Source organism: Balaenoptera musculus, chromosome 11, assembly GCF_009873245.2.
Source record: "Balaenoptera musculus isolate JJ_BM4_2016_0621 chromosome 11, mBalMus1.pri.v3, whole genome shotgun sequence".
Classification (NCBI taxonomy): Eukaryota; Metazoa; Chordata; class Mammalia; order Artiodactyla; family Balaenopteridae; genus Balaenoptera; species Balaenoptera musculus.
The window spans coordinates 10,643,365-10,665,056 of NC_045795.1; the positions used below are offsets into that span (position 1 = coordinate 10,643,365).

Here is a 21,692-nt window from a genome sequence, read left to right on the forward strand (position 1 = left end):
GTTGCTAACCCACGTGACCGGCGCCGGCGCGCCCCGCCCCCGGCCCCGCCCCCGCGGGCTCCCGCGGCTCCGGCTCCGCGGCGCGTTCCTGCGGGCGCCGGACGCGCGGGGCTCCCAGCCGTCGCCCGCCCGCCCCGCCAACTGCAGCCTGCGCTCGGCGCCCGGCGCCCGGGCGGCCGGCGCCCACAAGGTGGCAGTGCCGCGCTGCTGGTGCCCTGGCCGGGATCTGCGCGGGGCGCGAGGGGAGGCCGGAGCCCGCGTATCCCTCCTGCAAAAGTTTTAATGAACATAGACACACCCGGGCCTGGGGCGCTCCCAGGCCGGCTGCCCGCGCCGCTCCGATTTCGGGATTCCTCTGGGAGAGTTGCACGCCTCGATGGCGTCTCTCTTTGTCCCCCACTCGGAGAATCAGGATTCGGGGCCTGTAACTGAAGCAGGTATATTGATGTTTTCAGCTGTGTTTTGTTGTTGTTGTTTTTTGTTTTGTTTCAGAGCCCCTCTACTGGGAATTGATTCTGAAAGAGGCATATTAACACAAACACATCGACAATTATTCTCTGTCTCTCTTCTTGAGAGCCTCCCCCCTCCAGAGAAGCAATCTGCAGCCTCCTTTTGGGGGGTAAAAGACCTATACCACCACCGTTTCGGAGGATTCTTCCCTGCACCCGAGTCCTGGGATCCTAACCCGCTAGGTGGAGGAGGACCCGGGGAACCTCCCGGCCCGCAGCTGTCCTGGGATGCCCTTAATTCCAGGCGCGCACAGAGAGCAAAGCTCCTCTGACCTCGTTTGACCCCGCTGCACGCCCGGCGTCCTCATTTAGTGTGTGAGGGTTGGAGGGCCGACTTTTCTCTCTGCTCACTGGAATTTTTTCTCTGCCTTCACTTTTCTCCTTGGCTCGTGGCTGGTCTCACGTCCCCCACCGCAGTCCAACCCCCCACTACACTCACACACACACACAAGCACGTGCTTGCCACTCCTTTTCGATTTTAAACAAAATGTTCTGAGGGTTCCCTGGGGCCACCTGACTCCGGGAAAGAGAAAGATCAGAGGATGTGAGGGCAAGATGGTGACTTGGGGCACTTTCCTACAACGGAGAGGGAGAGAGAAACACCCCTAGGCTTCCCATTGTCTACACCACCAAGCCCAAATTCCATTCCCTGGTAGTCAAGCCCTTCCCTTGGGCCCCCTAAGCTGCCCTCCGGGGAATTTCCCACAGTGCTTCTAGGCTGCTCCAACCTAGCATTCATCCACCTGTGACAGGACGATAGAGGGGGGGACTCCTACGCACACGTGCTGGAGTTTCTGCTCAGACTCAAACACGGAACAATCTAAGAGCCCGCTAACTGCTGCCCACGTTCTCCAGTGAGGTGCAGGCCATCTCTGTGGGATTGCTGGAGGGACAGTGCCACCCCTCAACTCCAGGCTGTGCGATGGGAGGCTAAGGACCCAGGTAAGGCCAGCAGGGAACATTTTATTAGAAAAGTGTCGACCTGTTGTGCTTTCGCACCTATCTTCAGATAGGTAAGGAGGGCTCCAGAGAACCACCTGGAGACCTTGCAGGTGTCTCCTGGAGTCTGGGGGACACGGGGACCAAGGTGACTTCAGAGTAGAGAGAACCATTTGCAGCGGCTAGAGAAGGAGGTATTTGGACCAGACTCTCTTCCAAGAGCTGGCAAGGCACACATCACCAGCTAGTCTTCCTGTTGGCAAAGTGGACCTATTTCCCCAGGCAGGGCCGGGGCCACAGTGAGAAGTAGGAACAAGGACCCGTGCGGGCAGGGTGGCCTGCCAGCCGAGGCTGCCCATGGGAGGGAACCTCCAACCGTGGAAAAAACCCCACAGAAGGACCCCACAAGAGAAAGAGCCAACATCTGAATGTCTGCCACCAACCCCTAATTACAACTGAGCCTTCCCTGAAGAACTTTGTTCTTTGGGCCCTGAGAGACCTGAACCACCAGCCAGTGATTGGAGGATCCGAGAGGAAGAAACAAACACTGACTACGTTCCCCGACCCCCAACCACAAGTCCCCAAACCTAAGCCAGCTTCCAGTTGGCAGAAGGAGAGAGGGCTGATTTAAATGAAAGGGTCAGGTTTTTTATGTTGATTGGACTAAACTTTTTAATATCGGGGACTAATAATACTGACAACAGCACACATTTACGTCATATTTAGTGTTTTACCTGTATTAACTCATTTAATCCTCAACAACAGCCTTGAGAGGTAGTCTTATTATTCCCATTTCATAGATGAGGAGGTTGAGGTCCGGAGAGGTTAAGTAAATAGTGCACAGTCCACAGCTAGTAAATGGCAAAACCAGGATTTGAATGGAGATTTCAGAGTCCAGGTGTAGAATTAAAGTGCTTCTCCATCTCTGAATCTTTATTCCTGTTCTTAATCAAACCTCACCCGAATTCAAGGCCCACCTCTACCCGTTACAGTCTGAGACCCCTCCTGGGTTGGGCCAGCTGAAGAGGCTTCCCTGCTCTGTCATGTTTTCAGGAGTCCGGCCATGGCTGCGGAGATGCCATCACCCTAAGGAAAGAGGGAGGCATCTTCTGAGGAATCGCCTTCAGAACCCGAGGCACGTCTGTTCATACCTTCAATCCTGACAAGCTGTTTTTGAAGGCGAATATGATGTTTGGAACCATCCAGAAGTCATTTGGAGTCCAGTGAAAAAGCCAGCGATCAAGGTAAGAGAAACTGCTTTTGGTAAAAGGAAATAGGAGACACTCTAACTGAAAGAGTCTGGTTTTCTTCTGTGGCTTGAAAACTGGATCTAAATGTAATTCCAAAAGAGAAAATTCCCCCAGGAGGTGAGTCCTGGCCGCCGTATTGGAGAGCATGTACTCCCAGGGACGCAGGCAGGGTAAAACTCATTTGGAAGTACACATTGTTTTTCTAAATATATATATTCTAACCATGCTCATCACCTTATCCTCAACTTTCATTTATATTCTTTCTGTACAACCAGATTATGAAATGTGAGGAAAGAGACTGTGTCTTTTACTTCTATGTTCCCTTTCACACCAAGTGTGTTACATGCAAAATGATTGTGTTAGGCTGACAAGGAGCCTTGTATGTTGGGGAAACTTTCTGTGTGAGGAGAATTAAGAGGGGAGTCCTGGTCTGCACATGAGCTGGGGGGCAAAGTTGAAGGAAAGGGAAAAGGGTGGAATAACTTGAGAAATACTTGCCTCCATCTCCTGGGGGCAGAGTTTATTTAATAAAATCATGGGAGATATAATTAGAAAGGGATGTCTTATGGGTCGATAGGTCTTTATCTTTTAGGCTTTTATCTTTTTTTATTAGAGATTTTCTCCTGCTCCCTCCTATAAAGGCCCCACAAACAGAAATGCAATACAGGCATAACTCTTTTTTTCCCCCCGCTCTACACTTTATTACCCTTCTCAGGTGTTGTGTTTTTTACGAATTGAAGGTATGTGGCAATCCTACCAGCAAGGCTATCAGTGCCATTTTTCCAACAGCATTTGTTCACTCCATGTCTCTGTGTCGTATTTTGGTAATTTTTGCAGTATTTCAAACGTTTTCATAATTATTATATTTGTAACGGTGATCTGTGATCAGTGATCTTTGACACTACTCTTGCAAAGCTTACAACTCGCTGAAGGCTCAGATGATGGTTAGTATGTTTTAGCAATAATGTATTTTAAAATTAAGGTACATACGCTGCTTTTTTAGGCATAATGCTTTTGCACACTTAATAGACTACAGTAGTATAAACATAACTTTTATATGCACTGGAAAACCAAAAAGTTCCTGTGACTTGTTTTATTGCAAGACTCGCTTTATTGCAGTGGTTTGGAGCTGAACCCGCAATATCTCTGAGGTGTGCCTGTATGTAGAACAGATAAAAGTAAGAGGTCTCTGGCCAGAGTTGCGGAGGCAGGGGCCTGCGGCTGGCTGCCTCACTGTGGTCCCTTGTGTACATGCCCCAGGCACCTCTGAGGAATCCTAGGGCTCTTCCAAAGCAGTTTGAACCACTGGTGTAGACAACGGGGGCGGGGGGGCCTTGAAAGTGTGCACCTGCCCATCTCTGCATCAGTGTAACCTCTAGCTTCCTGACAGTTCCATCCTGCTCCTCACGTCTTCAGATTTGTCCTGTTCCCCAGAGTCTTATAGGACCACTATCCCTGAGGCATAGCTTGCCTAACACCCATTCTCCTTTTTTCCTTGCTAATGGAAGCCAACTTTCATCTGGGTGACCATGTACTCAAGTGACACCCACCAATGAATCATGATTGGTCCAAGGGAGGACTTGTCCAAATCCAGCTGCTGACTCTTTTGATAAAATTTTATTGGAACACAGACACTCATTTGTCTACCTCCTGTCTACAGATGCTTTCATGCTTCAACAGCAGAATTGACTACTTGTGGCAGAGACCATATAGTTTGCAAAGACTAAATTATTTACTATCTGACCCTTTATAGAAAAAGTTTGTATGCAGCCATGGCAATCCCATTCTCCTTTGCCAGACATATGATCACCTTTGACCAAGGATATATAATGTAAAGTCTGCAGGAAGCAACTGAAAAAGGTTTTCCTTCCTGATAAGAGAGAAGAATATGAGGAGAACGTTGTTTTTGTCCTTTTCCTTTCCATTCTATCACATGAAGATGTGATGTCTGGAGCTGTGGCAGCCATAATGAGCCTGATTCCCCGATGGTATCATTAAATCACCAAACCTACCTTAGGACCATCTACTTTCAAACTTCTTGTTGAGCAAAGAATAAAAATCCCTATGGTTTATGTAACTCTTCATTGGGTTTTTGTTACTTTCTACTACATATAGACTAACTAAGGTATTTTGTTTAAAGCCTAACAGCAAAAGGCCGAGTGTTCTTGTGGAAGTTGTGCACTGGAGTGGTATATAGCAAATCTAGTGGATACTAATAACGATAGCTTATAATTATTGAAAACTTCCAGCACGCCAGTCACCCTACCAAGTACTTTACCTTTATTTTCTCATTATCACAAAACCCTGTCGAGACACTTTTATCATTATCTCCATTTTACACATCAGGAAAGTGAGGCTTAGAGAAATTTAATGATTTGCCAAAAGTGACACAGTTAAGTGGCAAAGTTCAAATTTGCACCTAGCTCTGCTGACTTCAAAAGCCAAGCTCTTAACCATGACTTTACATGGCTACTTCTGTCCTCAGACCTGAATTCAAATTCCAGCTCAGCTACTTGGCAGGCAGGTTACTTAATATAAGGGGATAATATGTTCCTTAAGGAGAATGTTCCTGCCACAGTGCCCGAGACACGGTGTTTCACTGTATTTTCTCGCGTGCTCGTTTCCTTAGGGGTAAGTGGATGGCAGTCAGTGAGCTGGGTGAGTAACCAGGAGGCAGAAAAGAGAATAGCCAGGGAAGGGAAAAGACACACCCGTTCCTGGAAAATTAAAGGAGGCTGGCCTCGGGCCCGGAGCGGGTTCTATGAGGAGGGGGGGAGGGGAGGGAGAGAAAGAAAACCTGGAGACTCCCACCTCATGGCCACACCTTGTGTTTGACCAAGGACTTGGCGACCTTATGGTCAGCTGTGACCTGAGAGCAAGTTCTAGCCCATTGTCCTGTCTCAAGGTGCTTTGAAAAATTGTAAGGAACTAAACAAAAAAGAAATTCCTTGAGGTGTAGGTATCATTCCCCTTTGTGTAAAACTGAGCCACTGGGCAGAAGCAAGTGTTCCTCAGAGTGGAGGTCATTGGCGGCTTCGGCCATTGGCACGTTTTTATCTTCCTTACTGTTCTGAGCTGCTTGCCCGTGAGGAACGGACCTCTGAAGACGCTGCGGAAGGATCAGAGGTTCCCTTCTTGGTTCTCAGCTTTATTTTAGAGGTTTCCGCTCGGAGCATTACTGTACGGGTTTTTAATGGACAAGAATAATCAAGACCAGTCCACTCAAAGAGCTTATGGAAAATATATGAAATTTTGAGTTTAAAAACCAGATTTAATTGTTAGGCCTATTTTTAAAAAGCGAGCAAAGGAAAGCAAGAAAAACGACCCCAGTGGCTTATTATGTAACACCAGATGTTTGGCAAAGAACAGAGCAGATGAGGGGGTGATGTTTTTCGCTGTTCGTCTGGTTGCTTTGGCCTCACTGTAGAGGCAGTGAGAGAGGCTTATATAAGAAGCTCTCTGGAGCGGCCTCGGCCATGCTCTCTGCTTGCCCTTCAAGAGACCCGTGAGCCTTCAGCTGCATTTTTAAGCTCCAATGGGGCAGATTCTTTTTTTTTTTTTTTTTTTAATTTATTTTTGACTGTGTTGGGTCTTCGTTTCTGTGCGAGGGCTTTCTCTAGTTGCGGCAAGCGGGGGCCACTCTTCATCGCGGTGCGCGGGCCTCTCACTATCGCGGCCTCTCTTGTTGCGGAGCACAGGCTCCAGACACGCAGGCTCAGTAATTGTGGCTCACGGGCCCAGTCGCTCCGCGGCATGTGGGATCTTCCCAGATCAGGGCTCGAACCCGTGTCCCCTGCATTGGCAGTCAGATTCTCAACCACTGCGCCACCAGGGAAGCCCGGGGCGGATTCTTAATGAACACATTCCTTTGACCCAGCACGGGCTTGAGAAGCTTCTGGAAATCATCTAATGATGACTCCAGGTAGACAAAGCAGTGGGGGGGAAGGTATTTTCCCTTCTCATTCAGGTCTCCTAGGCTCGGGGAGACCTAAAGTCGTTTCATCTTAAATGTACGTATCTAACATAATATTAACACATGCCCGTGGGCTTTGAAAAAGTGACAGCTGCTCTTCAGTGTGATAGAGAGACGTCCACACTTCGGCTTGCTTTGTTTGTCAGCGTGGATGTTTGTTCTTGCCAGAAATGCCAGCGAAGGGCAGCAAGCACGTTCTGCTAGAATGCGAAAACCAGGACCTGATTAGTAGGCGCATTTGTTGCAAAAGCATTTTCGCTGCACGCTAATCTCTGCATATCCCGTGGGGAAATCCTCTCAATCCCATACCTGAGAAGTGAATCTGGGAAGTGAATAAACACTCTGGAAGTCTCTTACTGATACATAATTCCACGTGTTATGTGGGTTCTGCCAGCCTCTGAGCTGGGGCAGCCTGGTGTACCTTTCAGACTGACCTGGAACAAAGCTTGTCGAGGAGAAGATGTCTGTGCTTCCGCCCTGCCCAGCACTGAGCACTTGGCTTCAGCCTTTCACAGGAACCAAGGGGGTGTTCAGGGCTGATGCTGACATCCTGGATTACAGTTTTTATTGTCTGGTGCTTTTGTTGAACTTGAATACTCCACCAGGCGTTGTGTAATACTGCAGATCAGAAACACCACGCTCTGTGTTCTTCTGGTTTTCCACTCAGGGCCAGGATAGGGGGATCCTGAAGCTGCTACAAAAATCCTTTTCAAAAGTTAGAATTGAGTCTGCGCAAACATTCTCTCTTCTTGAAAGCCCACGCGGTCTCCCTACCCTCCTCCAGGGGTCTTGGAATGCTACTCCAAAATGGTTGTACATGACTATGTAATAGTGATTTTCCTGAAGGTTCTTGAGGGCACAGGCCATGCCTTTTCATCTTTGTAAAGATTGGTGCCTGGTGCGTCCATTAGTAATTAACTCGTTATCAGTAATTAATTAATGCTGAGTGAATGAACTGCAGCCCTTGGTAAGTTTGTGGGCCCGTGTATGTGAGACATTGCCAGAGAATGACAGTTAGGTCTTGTTAAATTAGGGATTTATTTAAAAGTGAATGAGGGAGATTTTCTGAAGTCCTTGATAGGACCTTCAAAGATGAAAAAGTGTCTGCTGGCGAAATGTAGTAACAGGGCTACTACACCAGCACCATCCCAAGGCATGTCTGCGTATCAGAAGGAAGACTGTACAAAGAGAACGTCCTAGATGTACCCCCAGGTCTCTGGGCAGTACACATGCACAAGTCGAAAATACCTTTATAAACTCCAAAGGATTCAGGTTCACTGCCTGCTATGTATAATCAGTCATATATGCATGACGTTGAAACATGTTTCAAGATGCTGCTGGTGAAAGAATCAGAGTGTTTGTTTGATGTCTTATCAACAAAAGAGCTTTACTGTTTTTTACTGCTGCATAACAAATTACCTCTAAACTTAGGGATTTAAGACAACAAACATTACTCTTAGTTTCTGAGGGTCAGGATTCTGGGCATGGCTTAGCTGAGTGGTCTGGCTCAGAGTCTCTCTTGAGGCTGCAGTCAGGATGCTACAGGGGCTGTATTCATCTGAAGGTTTGCTGGGGCTGGAAGATCTGCGTTCAAGATGGTGCTCTCACACAGCTGTGGGCAGGAGGCCTCAGTTTCTCCCTCTGTGGGTCTCTCCATAGGCTGCTTGAGTGTCCTCACGATGTGGCCATTTATTTCCCCCAGAGTGAGTGACCCAAGAGAAGGAACAGGGAGGACCTTGCAGTGCCTTTTATGATGTAGTCTCCAAAGTTACACACCGTCACTTCTGCTTTATTCTATTCATTAGAAAAATCCCTAAATCCAGCCAGTACCCCAGGGGAAGAGAATTAGCCTTCACTTCTGGAAGGGAGGTGCATCAAAGACTTTCTGAACACATTTAAAATCCATCACAGAGCTGTTGCTTTCATTCGACAGGTATATTTTGAGCACTAGCTGGCCTTTCCATACGTGCGTGTTAAATATGTAAATCCTGCTTGGTCTGGAGGAAGTCCTCATCGAGTTGCCCGCTGTGAAAGACAGGTTGTCTGAAGATCAGGACCTGTGGTTCTGAGTGCTTGACCTTGTAACTTCCCTTGGAAACCATTTTTGTTTTCCCTGTCTGCAGCATGGAGAGGCTTTTCACTGAAATCCACTTGCAACCTCTTAAACAAGAATAACAATAGCGCTCACTATTAGCCATGCTAAGAGTTCCACAAATACAATTTCATTAAATTCTCTGTGAGCTAGATGTTCTTATCATCATGCCTGTTTTACCGATGGGGCCACAGAGGGCTGGCGTGATTTGTCTGAAGTCACCTAGCCAGTAAATGGTAACACCGGGATTTGAACCCAGGCAGTCTGGCTCCAGAGTCTGGGCTCTTACTTTCTCCACTGTGTTAGAGTGTCACCTCCTTCAGCTGGCCTCTCTCTTTCTCCACCCAAGACCCCTAAAGTTAAGTTTATTTGTATGTTGTGTAGCTTCTACTTTAAATGAGCCCATCTCAAAAACACTCTGCAAAGTAGGAAGGGATTGGGTCTGGTATTTATTACCATCACGGGTCCCCGTTTAGACCTCCCCACCACCATAACTCATTCTGGGTTTGGGAAACCATTCCCTTTTCTTCCCCTTCGGGTCTGGGAGTAATAATAGCTCCTACATTGCAGCAGGCAGAAAAATGAGTCCCTCACCCCACCCCAAGATGTGTGTCCTAATGCCTGGGACCTGTGCATGTGGTAGAAGGAATTATGTGGTTGTAATTAAGTTGAGGATCTTGAGATGGGGAGATGATCCTAGATTATCCAGATGTGACCCATATACCAGGTTCCGTATGCATGAGAGTCAGAATTGGATGTGGATTTGAGGAAGCTATGCTGCTGGCTTTGAAGATGGAAAAAGGGGCCATGAGCCAAGGAAAGTGGGCAGCGTCCAGCAACTGGAAAGGGCCAGGAAACAGATTCTCCCCTAGAGATTCCAGGAGTGCCAACACCTTGATTTTAGCCCAGTAAGAACCATTTCAGACCTCTGACTTCCAGAACTCTACGGTAATAAATTCATGTTGTTTTACACTCTCCACTGCCCAGAAAAAAAATTCCATGGAGTGGCTGAAAATCCACCCTGCTGTTTTTACATAATACAATAACAGAGGAAGAAATTACAAAACGACATCTTATTAGAGATTATATGATTATATAAACTGAGCACATACTTAAGTTCCAGGCTGTGGGATACAAGAAATTCACTGTGGGAACTTAGAAATTCATTCAGAAGAAAAGGCATACACACATCAAGCAAGCAGCAAATCTTTATTTAAGGGAAAATGTGTGCAGGACCAATAGTGAGCCCTGGAAAAGTACGGAACCAGGTGGGGTCAAGGACGCTGCTGCAGATAAGCATCTTCTGGAACTCTACCGTTATCTTACCATGTCTAAAAGACCACGTAGGGAGCAAGAAAATAATCTTACTGATAGGCGCTCTCAGACACACAGCGTTCTAGAAGGTGTGAGACAGTTCTCTGCTTTCCCCATTGGTCACCCTCTGATTGACTTAGAGCAGCCTCAGATGAGCCCCCACTTTCTCTGCTCTCCCCACCTCTCTTTTTTATGCCCCCAGTCTCTCCTCAGGGTCTGTGCCATCCTGCCAGTACCTAGAATGGTCCAGAGGTGGAGATGCTGCAAGCTCTATGTGGATGGGCAGCAGGGGTTCTGACACCCACTGGTCCCCCACTGAGCATCTTTGCATTTGACGTAGGCTCACCAGTCTTCAGAGACGAGCATCCACGAGACAACAAAGCTCTCTCTTTTTAATCACAGTCACCTCCCACAACCCAGGGGTGAGAGGGGGTGAGTGGGATGAGGACAGACAGGCAAGCAGATTCCAGGGTCCGATGGGCTCTGAAGAAGGGCTGGGGTGTGAGTATAGGGGGAGGGGTTAAGAGCATTCCAGGCCTGGAGAAAGCATTTGCAGAGGCCAGGAGGGAGGAAAACACGGGCGGACGTGTGCTATAGAAGTAGGTGCAGATATATGTTCTTGGGGCGGAGTGTCCCTCTAGGGTAGATGGAAGAAAACTGCATGGGGCGAGAGGGGCGAGATTGTGGTGTGCTGGGACAACTGTAGAGATGGGTGTATGTTTGGGGAGCCCTTCAAGGGAGTGAGTGAATCATTCCATTTTCAGCCCTGTTTTGGACGTTATTTACCTGTGGCTAAAGAAATGAGGGGTGGCTGCTGGGGGGAACCCTGGGGCCACACGTGGGAAAATTCCCACAGCTCCGCATGCCTCGTCTTGCAGAGCTCAGAGCGCTGCCCTGGATAGTCTGCTACGGAAACCCTAAGAGTTATTGCCAGGCCTTGGAAATAATTAATACACGCACTAGTCAGAGTCACATCTCCGTGTACACGGGTATGTCCCAGGGTGGGCCGCCCGGCTATGTGTCACATTTTCCGGGAGGCTGCCAGGAGCCCCGTGCGGGCTGTGATTCTCGCGGCCGATCGCGCAGGTGTCTGACCCCGTTAGCGTCGATCCCGGGCCTGGCTGTCGCATCGCACTCCCCCCAAGCAACATGTTTCTGTTTCTCTAGTGTTTAGAGCTGAGTTCTGTGCTCTCCGCTATGTGGATATCAAATATAAATGATTTCAAGCCTGGGCTATGGGTGTGTGGAGACTGCCTTTTTCTAGGCGAGTATTTCATGAGGTCTTTTCTGACGTGCTGTTTCCACGCTGTTCCCCTCCAATATATCACGGCATTTCTTTGGTTCCCGATACTGATAGGGAGAAGATTCTCTGCCTTGGTGGCAATATCTCATCCAGAATTTCTATCACTTTTGTAAGTGGGAAGAGGGATATTCACACCTACTATAAATATTCTAGGTCCTTACTAAAATGTTTTTTTCATTTAGAGTAGAATTTGGTATTCGAAGTTTCCTTCTTGGATTCCAGCCAGTGAGTTTTAGGGGATTACCCAAAGGATTTCATTATGAGGCTGAGCCACTTACAGATTGCTCCTATGGATAGGGGCTCCTGTGACGTAATGTGGCTGCAGAGTAACTGAGAAATGAGAAAAGAACTTTGGGAGCTTGTCCCAGTTTATATTGCAGTGAGAGGGGGAGATCCTGCTAGGTAGGACTGGGTTTATTAGGTAAAATGGTTTACTGCTTAAATGGTGAATTTTCTGCTCTTTTGCTTTCTGTTCTGCCACGTGGTTTCCATAGCGAGACAACACCGGTGTCTATCTAAAAGCTTGGGCCCTGGAGTCAGGTGACTGGGATTTGAAACTCAAGCACAAGTTATTTAAATCACAAAGCCTTGATTTCATAATCTGGAAAATGGTAATAATAATAATAATAACAGCAACATGACAGCAATCATATCTAACTCAAAGGGCTATTTTAAAAATTATATCATAAAATTCACATGAATCATTTAGTATCTGGCACATAGCATAACAAGCAGTCAGAATGCTGTCTTTTGTTGTTAGTGATAGTAATATTTTTCTATTGTTTGTAATGAATTGGAAGGTTCAGAGTACATAAAATTGAGATAATGCCGAGGATGGCAAAATTTTAGAAAAGAGTACAAGACATCTCAAGTTTTGGATAATAATCAGGAATGAAGTATTTGCTTAGTCCCTTACAGGCATTATCACTGTATTTCTCTGTATAGAGGTTTATTGCCAGCTCACAGAAGAAGCCCTTCCATTCTTTGGCTTGCATACACATGGGAGTGTGTGTGTATGTGTGTATGTGTGTGTATGTGTGTATGTGTAAGTACATATGCATATTGCTTCATGGGATACCCCCTTGCAAAATGTAGACAGAAGCATTGTGGGCTGTAAAGGAGACCATCACAGAAAAAAAGAGATTTATCTTCTGTCCTTTCAAATGGACCACTGCCCACTGAAGCATTTTTTCTTTTCTCTAAAGCCAAGTAAAGGCATTGGGGCCGATCGTCTTTCAACAGCACTCTTTTTTCTTCTTCTGTTTGGATTTCTCTAAGCACGGTTCCCCAGGCGTCTGGAAAATTAAATGAAAGAAATAAAATAGTTCATCTTTTTTTCCCCCTTGGAGTGAGGACCTGCAGAAATAAAGGAAACCAAGATACTTATAATAGGATCCATGTAGGTGTTAGGGAACAAAGAGTGACAACAATCATATGGATGGCTTAAAATAGCTACACTTCAGGGTAGACCTATTATGCAAGAGAAACTATGCTGGTGGTAATTCCAGCCACTTAAAGGAAGATACGATCATCTTACAAAGGAAGATACTCACCACCGTAAAAAGATTTGCTTTTTGGTTGCAGATCTCTCATTTTGGTGATATAGACAGTACTAGACAGCAATATGGGGGAAAACTGAATTGGGAAGGGCCAGAAAAGGTGGAAAACAAAGAGGGGTATTAGTGATATTAATCGGAGCTGGCACCTCCGATTCATGAGGTGGTTTGCATCGGCATCGGTCAGGCCTTTTCAGAGCAGGCGTGGTGGTAACCTACAGGCAAGGGTTTGAGAAAACCTGAGCGAGGGTGGAGAGGGCTTCCCCGACCCTCTTCTCTGCTTTACTGTCTATCCTGAGAGCTGATAAGCATGTGAGCTGCTGAGAGCCTGATGTTCAGAATGCCCTTCCTCAGGAGAGCCCCAGCTATTCAGGCAGGGTCTTCTATGCTTTGGAAAATCAAACAAGAGAAGGATCAGGAAAGTTCTAAGAGGAAGAAACAGCAATTGCATAGTCTGTAACATAGGAAAGATTTCCATGTGTTTGGGAAACTGAAAGGAAACCAGTAGGGATGGAGAAGAGAGAACAAAGGAGGAGAAAGGCTGGCCGTGGGGGAGAGAGCCAGGCAGGGGCCAGTTTATGCCGAACCTTGCAGGTTGTGGGAAGGAATTTAGATTGTTATTATCAGTGCATTGGTAAACCACTGGGGACCTTTAAGCTGGGGAATTACAAAGTATGTGATGTGTATTCACCTTTAGGAAGATCTCTAAGTAACTCCAGGACACTCTCTGAAATGATAAGCTATTGAAAGTCCTCATCAGTATTCAGCCCAGGATCTGGGAGGCAAGCTGGGATACTTGAGATCAGCCCATCTCCCCTAGCGTCACTCAGTCTGCTGGCAGGCACAGCATTCCAGAAATCTCTCTTCACCACCTTCTTGTGTCAACAGGTTGTTATTCAAAACTGAGCTTACTATTTTCAAGAGGATGGGGAAATAGTCTGTATTCCTGCCCCAGGTTAAGATTTTGAAGAGGAAGGTCACAAATGAGATTTCACCTCGGAGATTTTCTGGATTAGAAAAATCCCCAAAGTGTCACAAAAACTGGAGAGAACATAGTGATCACCTGAGATCTTAAGAAATCTTCAAAATGCCAATAAAGTTTTCTTCAGGTCCTTTATGCAAGTCCAAGTCAGGCTATAGTGATTTGTGAGAAAGAAATGACCCTACTCTAAGGCTCCACCTATTTGAAGTGGGTAAAATACAGGTATATACTTGTAGCAGTCAGCTGAGGTTTAGTTATGCTGCAGTAACAAAGAACTCCAACTCAGCGTCTTCACAAAAACAAGGTCTTTTTCTCCCTAAGTTACAGTTTGCAGGCCACCTGGGCTCTGCTCTGTGCTGTTTTTATTCCAGAACGTAGGCTAAAGGAGCAGCCCCCTCTGGGACACGTCAACCTCACGGCAGAGGGAAAGAGCAGTGGTGAGACCCTGTATTAGCTTTGAAAGCTCCTGGCAGAGATGACACTGGCCACATTCATTCACATTTCATTGGCTAAAGGAAATCAAATGGTCAAGCCCAGCGTTAGTAGGAGGAGAAGAATTATTGTTCTGCAGGAACTGGTCTGCGGAGAGGGGCACTGAATATTATAAACAAATAATACAATGTGTAACAATGCCATATTTTGCTCTCTCCATTTTTTAAAAACTGATTTCAAGGTGAAAATTCAGTAGCAGTCTTTTGTTAATCGAGATGAAAACTTTCAGATACTGTAATTCAGGATATGATCCAATCCCTGAAAATTAGCATCACAAGCATTCTTTTGAAGGCTAACTTGTGAAAGTCTGAAATATGCAGTTTGGAAGTGATTAAGCCCAATTCTACTAGAAGAAAAGAACATTTAATAAAACAGAGTTCTCAATTCCTCATCTCATCTTGTACCAATTCCCCAAACATTTGAGACCAACTGCTAGGAGGACTTGTATGCAGAGAAAAGAAAAAAAGAATCTTGTATTTCTTCTGTCAAGTTGGGGTGAAAGGGATGAAAAGAATATATTGGTAACATAATTTTAGTTAATGTTAGGTTCCATTTAAGAAAGTCTGTATCATGTGGTTAGCTATGGAGTAAGAAACTTTATTTTCACCAAGGAGGACAAAAATCCCAGTTTATGTAAGCCAAGGAGAATATAAGCCAAACATCAAATATGTTACTTCTGGTAGAGGATCCACCCATTCTCGCCTGGACTATTGCAATGGCCCCAACTGACCTCTGGTTTCTGCCCTGGCCCACACTGACATCTGTTCTCCACGCAGCAGTCAGAGTGGGTCTTCTAGAACTTAGAGTATATCATGTTCTGCTCAGAACCTGCACAGAACCCTCTAAGGAGACTCCCAGCTCACTCTGAACCGTATCCAAAGTTCTATCCATGGTCTGTGGGATCCTGCAGGATGCAGCCTCTGACGGCCTTTCTGACCTCATTTCCCACCACTCACCTCCCCCCTCACTCCACTGCAACCACACTGACCTCCTCGCTCTTCCTCTTCCTCTAACCTGCCAAGCCTCTGCTGTCTTAGAACCTTTGCACTGACTGTTCCTCTACCTGGGACACTCTTGACTTCAAAAATCCACATTCCAAATATGTTTGCTTTATTAGGAGGCCTTCCCTGACCACTTTACCTAAAATAGCACCCAGGCCTTCTCTGCCTACTTCTCCTGCTTTATTTTTCCTTCTTCACATGTGTCACCCCCTGACATCATATCCATGCTCATTCTCCACCTCCTTTTACTAGATTATAATCGCCAAGAGAGTGGGGTCTTCATTTCACTCACTGTTTTATCCCTGGTACTAAGAACAGTGACTGGCACTTAGTAGGTGCTTAATAAAATTTGTTGGATAAATGAAAGAAACTATTGCTATTATTCCTGATTTCATCAGATTAGTGTAAATACTAATGTGCCATTAATACAGAAACTAATAGAAATGTGTTTCCATGCATAGAAGATTCATTCCATAAAACTCTGATGAAAAACCCTACACACTAAATGTTTTAAAACAGAAGACCACAATCCCATAATTTTCTCTGCTTTTTGTCAATTTTCTTCTGCGAAGTCTCAGAGTTTATAGTACCGGGAAGCACAGCAGGCGATCACAGAATCCTGCATAATGGACTAGGTGAAAAAGTCATCAGATACATTTCCACATGAATGATGAACTGTCCTTTGTAAACTGAACATGGTGGATTATAGTTACAGCAGCAGTGATGAGAGTAAAATGAGAGCACATATCGGGGTGATGGGAAAACAAAAGCAAACACGGAGCCTAAATGGGCTGATAAGACAAGTATCAGGATGACTAAACAGAAGTATTGGGTTGGCCAAAAAGTTCGTTCGGATTTTTCCGTAAGATGTTATGGAAAACTCCGAACGGAACGAACTTTTTGGCTAACCCAATAATAAACAAACCACCTGGCTCAGAACAGCCTGGTTTCTAGTCAGCCCACACGCTAGTGATCAGGACTTCTGTAATCTTGGAAAACCATGTCCCAAGTTCCCCTATTCTTCTGTTTCCATGAAGACAGCTGGGGCCACCGTGATGACACACAGTAAGTCCTCATGTACTCTTTGAAAGAATGCATGATGGAAAGAGTGAGTTGGATTTTCTTTGGAGACTGAATGAACCCTCTGCAATGATGATGAGTGATTAAGATGCTTTAATGGTTGAGAGTGGAGATGGCTGATTATGACCCCAGAGCCCGAAGCTTAGTGAAGTACCACCCCAAAAGGGAGGCCTTGCCCAGCAGGATGAGTGTGGATTCTCAAAATTCGGCCTCAAGGAAGAGATCCCAGGTCCCGCAGGCCTTTGTGGCCTTCCTTGCTAAGTTAGAACACACGCCTGCCAGCTTTATCCTTGGCTGGAGATGGTTGCCCAAGTCTGTATCACACCCACGAAGCACCTGCTTCTCCTCTAGCTGTGAGCTGATAAAAGCATCTTCTTCCAAGGCCACCCAGGCTGCCAGGTTGGGAAGCTCGGTAGCTCAGGGAACCTGGACCCTGGCGATGGGCTGCAAGTTCATCATGGCCCTCATCCCTTTCAGAAAGCCCAGGGGCAAGGTGTTTGTCGTCAAAGGCAGAGAAAAGGAATTCACACGTGTAAAATTTGTAACTAGCTCCAGGCAAGCAGTAGGTGCCCCATAGACATCACATTAGATTGTTGCCTTGGAAGAACCTTGCCCACTAGTATCATCATCCTCATTTTAGAGGTGAAGGAGTCACCACTCAGACAACTGTCCCATCAGTCAGGACCTGCGCGGGAAACTCAGACCCACTCAAAAGGCTTTAACAGAAGAGAATTTAAGGAAGGGTGCTATTTACTGAGGCGCGAGCAGGGCTGCAGCAGGGGGCTGGGAACGGCAGCTCTGGGGATGGACGGCCGTGGGAAGCCATGGCTGGTCCTCGGCCTGAAGGGCCAGAGGGGGTTGGTGCTACCAGAGGCTGTGAGTTTGGGGGCAGCGGATGGGAGCTGGCCCTGTCCGGGTATGCCACGCGGCCCCTCTGACCATGTCCCCACTGCCGAAGCAGGGAGACAGCGAGGGGAGTGAACACTTCTGCTTCTCTGAATTCCTGTCCTCCTGTCACCGCCCTTCATCCTCCTCCCTCCCTCCTTCTCTCTGGTCCTCCTTTCTCCATCCCTCCCCTCCCCCACCCTTCCTTCCCCTTCTCTTCCTCCTCCTTTTCCTCTCCTTCTCCTCTTCTCTTCCTCCTCCTCCTCTTTCATCTTCCTTTGTCTCTCTCCTTCTCTCGCCTTCTCTCTCTCTCCCTCTCTCTTTTCCCTCCACTCTTCTTTCCTTCCATCCTTCCTCCCTCCCTCCCTCCCTTCCTCTGCCACAGACCCACCAGGCATTAGGACATCACTAAATAAGACCCGAATCCCTCCCCGAGGTACTTACTGCAGCGTCAGGCTATTAGGGAGTTTGTTCCATTAAGGACACTCTGTGTTTTCAAGCCCTAAGCACAATGTACTTTGGAATTTTATTTTTTAAAAAGGCTCCATCTGTGAAGTCCTTGGAGATCCCCCAGGCAGGAGGGCAACCTAAGTTTACAGCCTTTTTCCTAGGGCCCTGCACATCCGAAGCTGCCCCCATTCAGCTGACCAAGCCCCAAGCTTTTGCTGCTGTGCTTGTTCATTTATTTTTAAATATATTTTCCACTATGCCTCAGACCAAAAAGGACCTATGTCTTTCTGCTGTCTCGTTTTGAAGGCTCCTACACCTGTGAATTTTCTTGGGAAACTGGGGTGCCTGGGACCAAGCCCTGTGACCAGTGCCCCCTGTTTGGGCCAGGAAGACCCTCCCCACGTGGGAGCTGGGGGGCGTCAGGCCCCCATCTGGGCTTCCCTGCCTCCTTGTGCTGTGGACTGGGGCAAAGCACTGGTGCCTTCTCTGCGCCTCTATTTACAAAATGGACATAATGACCCCTTTTCCTTTAAATGGGAGTGCCGAGGGAGGCTTTTGTGCATTTTGAAAGGACTTGGAGCCCCCCATTTGGCGAGCGGAGAGTGCAGGGTGCGCTGTGGTTCTCATTATTCACAGAGAGATGCCTTCACTTCAGCTCGCCCTGCGCTCTCGCTGTCTTCCCTGGTGTTATTGACTAAAGTACTCTTCAAGAAGAATTTCTCTGAGGCTTCCATGTTGACATCCTACTAGTGTTTCAAGAGCCAGGCTTGCTAGCTGTTTAGCTGTTTGTTCCTTTGGATGAAGGCCTGCGATCGCTCTATTAAACACTCTCCATTCAACAGGAAGAAGGAGGAGAGGTGGGGGGCAGGGGAGGGGAGCAGAAATCCAGTAACTGCTCACAAAAAATAGGTGCTTCTCAGCGTTCCCCCTGCCATCTCCCCACCCTAGACCTCCGCCCTCGTATGCTTTGAGAAAATAAATCTGGGGCATATATATCTGCTGCAAGGGGGATTGGGGTTTTCCACAGGATGGGTTGGTGTGAGAAGTATTCTAGTGCTGGGTGGGGCATGATGCTGGACTAACTCGTTGTCTGGGGTGGAGATGCTGGGTTGCAGTGACTCAGTCTCTCTCTCTTTCTCTCATCTTTCCAGCAAAAGCATTTGGCCTTAGGACTTTCCTTCTCTAACTCTCTGCCACTGTTTCCCCACATCAGTTCGTGCCTTGTTGCCAGAGAAACCAGCAAAAGAAGGAAACTCGCAGACCATGAACACATCTTATATGCTCTATAGGGAGGAGGGACCACTGTTTGTATGCAATGGAGCCTAGACTTCTGGGCAAATATCTTTGCCTAGGTATCAGGGCAAAACAAAGCAACAGCACCTTCTTCTGGCAGCTCTGGGGCATCCTTGGCAGGCAGCCCACGGAGGTGGAATGGGCACCCACTCAAGGATCAGAACTCACACTTTCTTTAATCTGGACTTCATCTTGAGCAGCCTCGTGACTTTGGACAAGTCACTAAACATCTCCAGACCCAAATATCAAAGTCATATGATTTTTGTAAATATTCATTCATTGGCTTAGCAAGTATGTGTTGAGTGCCTGTGTGCCAGGCACTGTGCAAATGCTAGGGCTGTCGGTCTTTGCTCTCAATGTTTCTGGTCTATGGGAGAAATGGACCTGAAATAGGCAAAAACAATAGTGTTTGATGAGTGAGTACAGTGTGCTACCGTAGGGGTGAGAAGAAAGACGAGTCACAGGAGGGACACCCAACCCCATCTTGGGTATTTAGGGAAGGCTGCCTGGAGGAGGCCACAACCAAAGAGAGAGCTGACCGGTGGAATAAGTTGGCAGGGAAAGGGGTACAGAGACCCAAGAGGGCATCACCCATCAATTCAGAACAGCTGCAGTGGAGAGAGAGAGGAAGAGCAATCAGGGTAAGCGGTGCGGGCAGTGGTGGGGTTGATGGGCGCGTGCCTGGAGATTTAGGCAGGAACAATGCAGAGATGGTGTTAAGAGGTTCAAGCATCATCCTGGGGCAATAAGGAGCTGTTGAATACGTTTAAGTGAAGGGATGACAAAATCAGATTTGTGCTAAAGGAAAGTCGCTTGCGCTGCAGTGTGGAACTGAATCAGAGAGGGTGTGCTCGATGTTTCCCATTTGCCCCTCCAGACCCGCTTGTTGCCTTTCTCCACCCTGCTCTGTGTCCCAGTAGGCTGACATTTTTTGGACTACAAGAGCAGGTTTCTCTGCCCTCTGACTTCCAGACAGGTTCAGCCCATAGGAGGCCAGGAGCAGGAGATGGGAGGGTGGAAGGAGTTAGAAACTGGGGTGTCTGTTCCCCAGCTCCCTCCCTGCTGTGGTCTCAGATTGGCAGGAGGTGTGTTCCCCTCCTGCAGCCCCAGACCCTGCCTGGCGGACCTTCCCCCCTGTGACTCTCTCTCTAGGTTATGTGTAGTAACAGCTGCCATCAGGTCCAGGCACCTAAGCCTCCCCTTGCTGCTAGCCCCAGGGGGCCTCTCCATCCTTTGTTGGTTTCTGTCAACCCTGCCAAGACCCTTTGTAAATAGGGATTCTTCAAGGACCGCACTGGCAGTGTGCCATCTGCTGGGCCCCGGCCCCAGTACAGGGGATTATGGCTGGAGCAGGGCAGTGTGAGGCCCCTTGCATCCATCCAGGCCACTGTGAGAGTGGGGAATGGCAGGGGGGAGTCAGTGGGTCCCAAAGACACCTGCAAGATAAAAACAACAGGGCTTAGATATAGGGGTGAGGGAGCGAAAGCTGCGGTTGACCTCTAGGTCCTGGCTTCTGACTGGGAGGATGGTGGTGGTATTCACTGAACTACCAGCAGGGTTGGGGTAGATAGGTTTGGGGTAGAAGGAGATACTAAGAGTCTTTGAAATAGAAATTCTCAATAAGCATTTGGATATTAAAATCTATGGTTCAGAAGAGGAATCTGGGCTGGACATTCATTAGCATAGAGATGGTAAATGCTGTAAAAGAAAGTCTAATGACCCAGGCAGAAAGCATAGAGTGAGAAGAGAAGGAAAACAAGGCAGCCGCCCTGAGGAAGAGACACTTGGAAGGGCTGGGCTGAGGCACTGCAGGCTGAGAATCTACTGTGTGGGGCAACAGAAGCGGAGGTAGAAAGCTACAGAGACCCCGAAACCCTTCATCAGAGGTTCTTCCAAGTGTATGAAAGGTGATGTGGTCAGCAGCCTCCTTGTCCAGTCAAAGGTCTCGTCTCCGGCCAGAGACCTTTTCCTTTATTGAAGCCCCTTTCTTGGAGAGAAGGGGAAGCACAAGATAGTCTTTCGACTCCATATATATCGGTTGACTATTTAGTATACGTGAGTCTCAGAAACTCCTCTAAAACCAAGTGGCCTCTGGGAGCACATGATGTGCAGGGCCCATGTTTCCTATTAAAGTTGCGGTAAAATGAACATAACGTAAAATTTACCACCATCATCATTTTTAAGGGTACAGTTTAGTGGTGTTAAGTATGTTCACATTGTTGTATAACCAATCTCCAGAACCCCTTTCATCTTGCAAAGCAGAAACCCTGTACCCGTTAAACTATAACTCCCTCTCTCCGCAGCCCCTGGAAAGTACCATTCTACCTTCTGTCTCTATGAATTTGACTACAGGCAGACCTCAGAGATATTGTGGGTTTGGTTCTAGACTCCCGCAATAAAGCAAGTCACATGAACTTTTTGCTTTCCTGGTTCATAGAAGAGTTATGTTTACACTATACTGTAGTCTATTATGTATGCAACAGCATTATGTCTAAAAAGCCAAAGTATACACCTTACTTTAAAAATACTTTATTGCTAAAAAATGCTAACCATCACTGAACCTTCAGCGATTT

At 47.2% G+C, this 21,692-nt stretch overlaps 1 long non-coding RNA gene across 1 annotated transcript in view; it reads left to right on the plus strand.

Annotated features, from left to right (window-relative positions):
* Window positions 1-319: 319 nt before the first annotated feature.
* Window positions 320-21,692, plus strand: part of LOC118903041 — a 102,000-nt gene continuing 80,627 nt past the window's right edge. The window contains exons 1-2 of the long non-coding RNA XR_005021699.1: window positions 320-437; window positions 2,502-2,692. This is a non-coding gene — a long non-coding RNA (uncharacterized LOC118903041). The remainder of the gene's footprint in view (window positions 438-2,501; window positions 2,693-21,692) is intronic.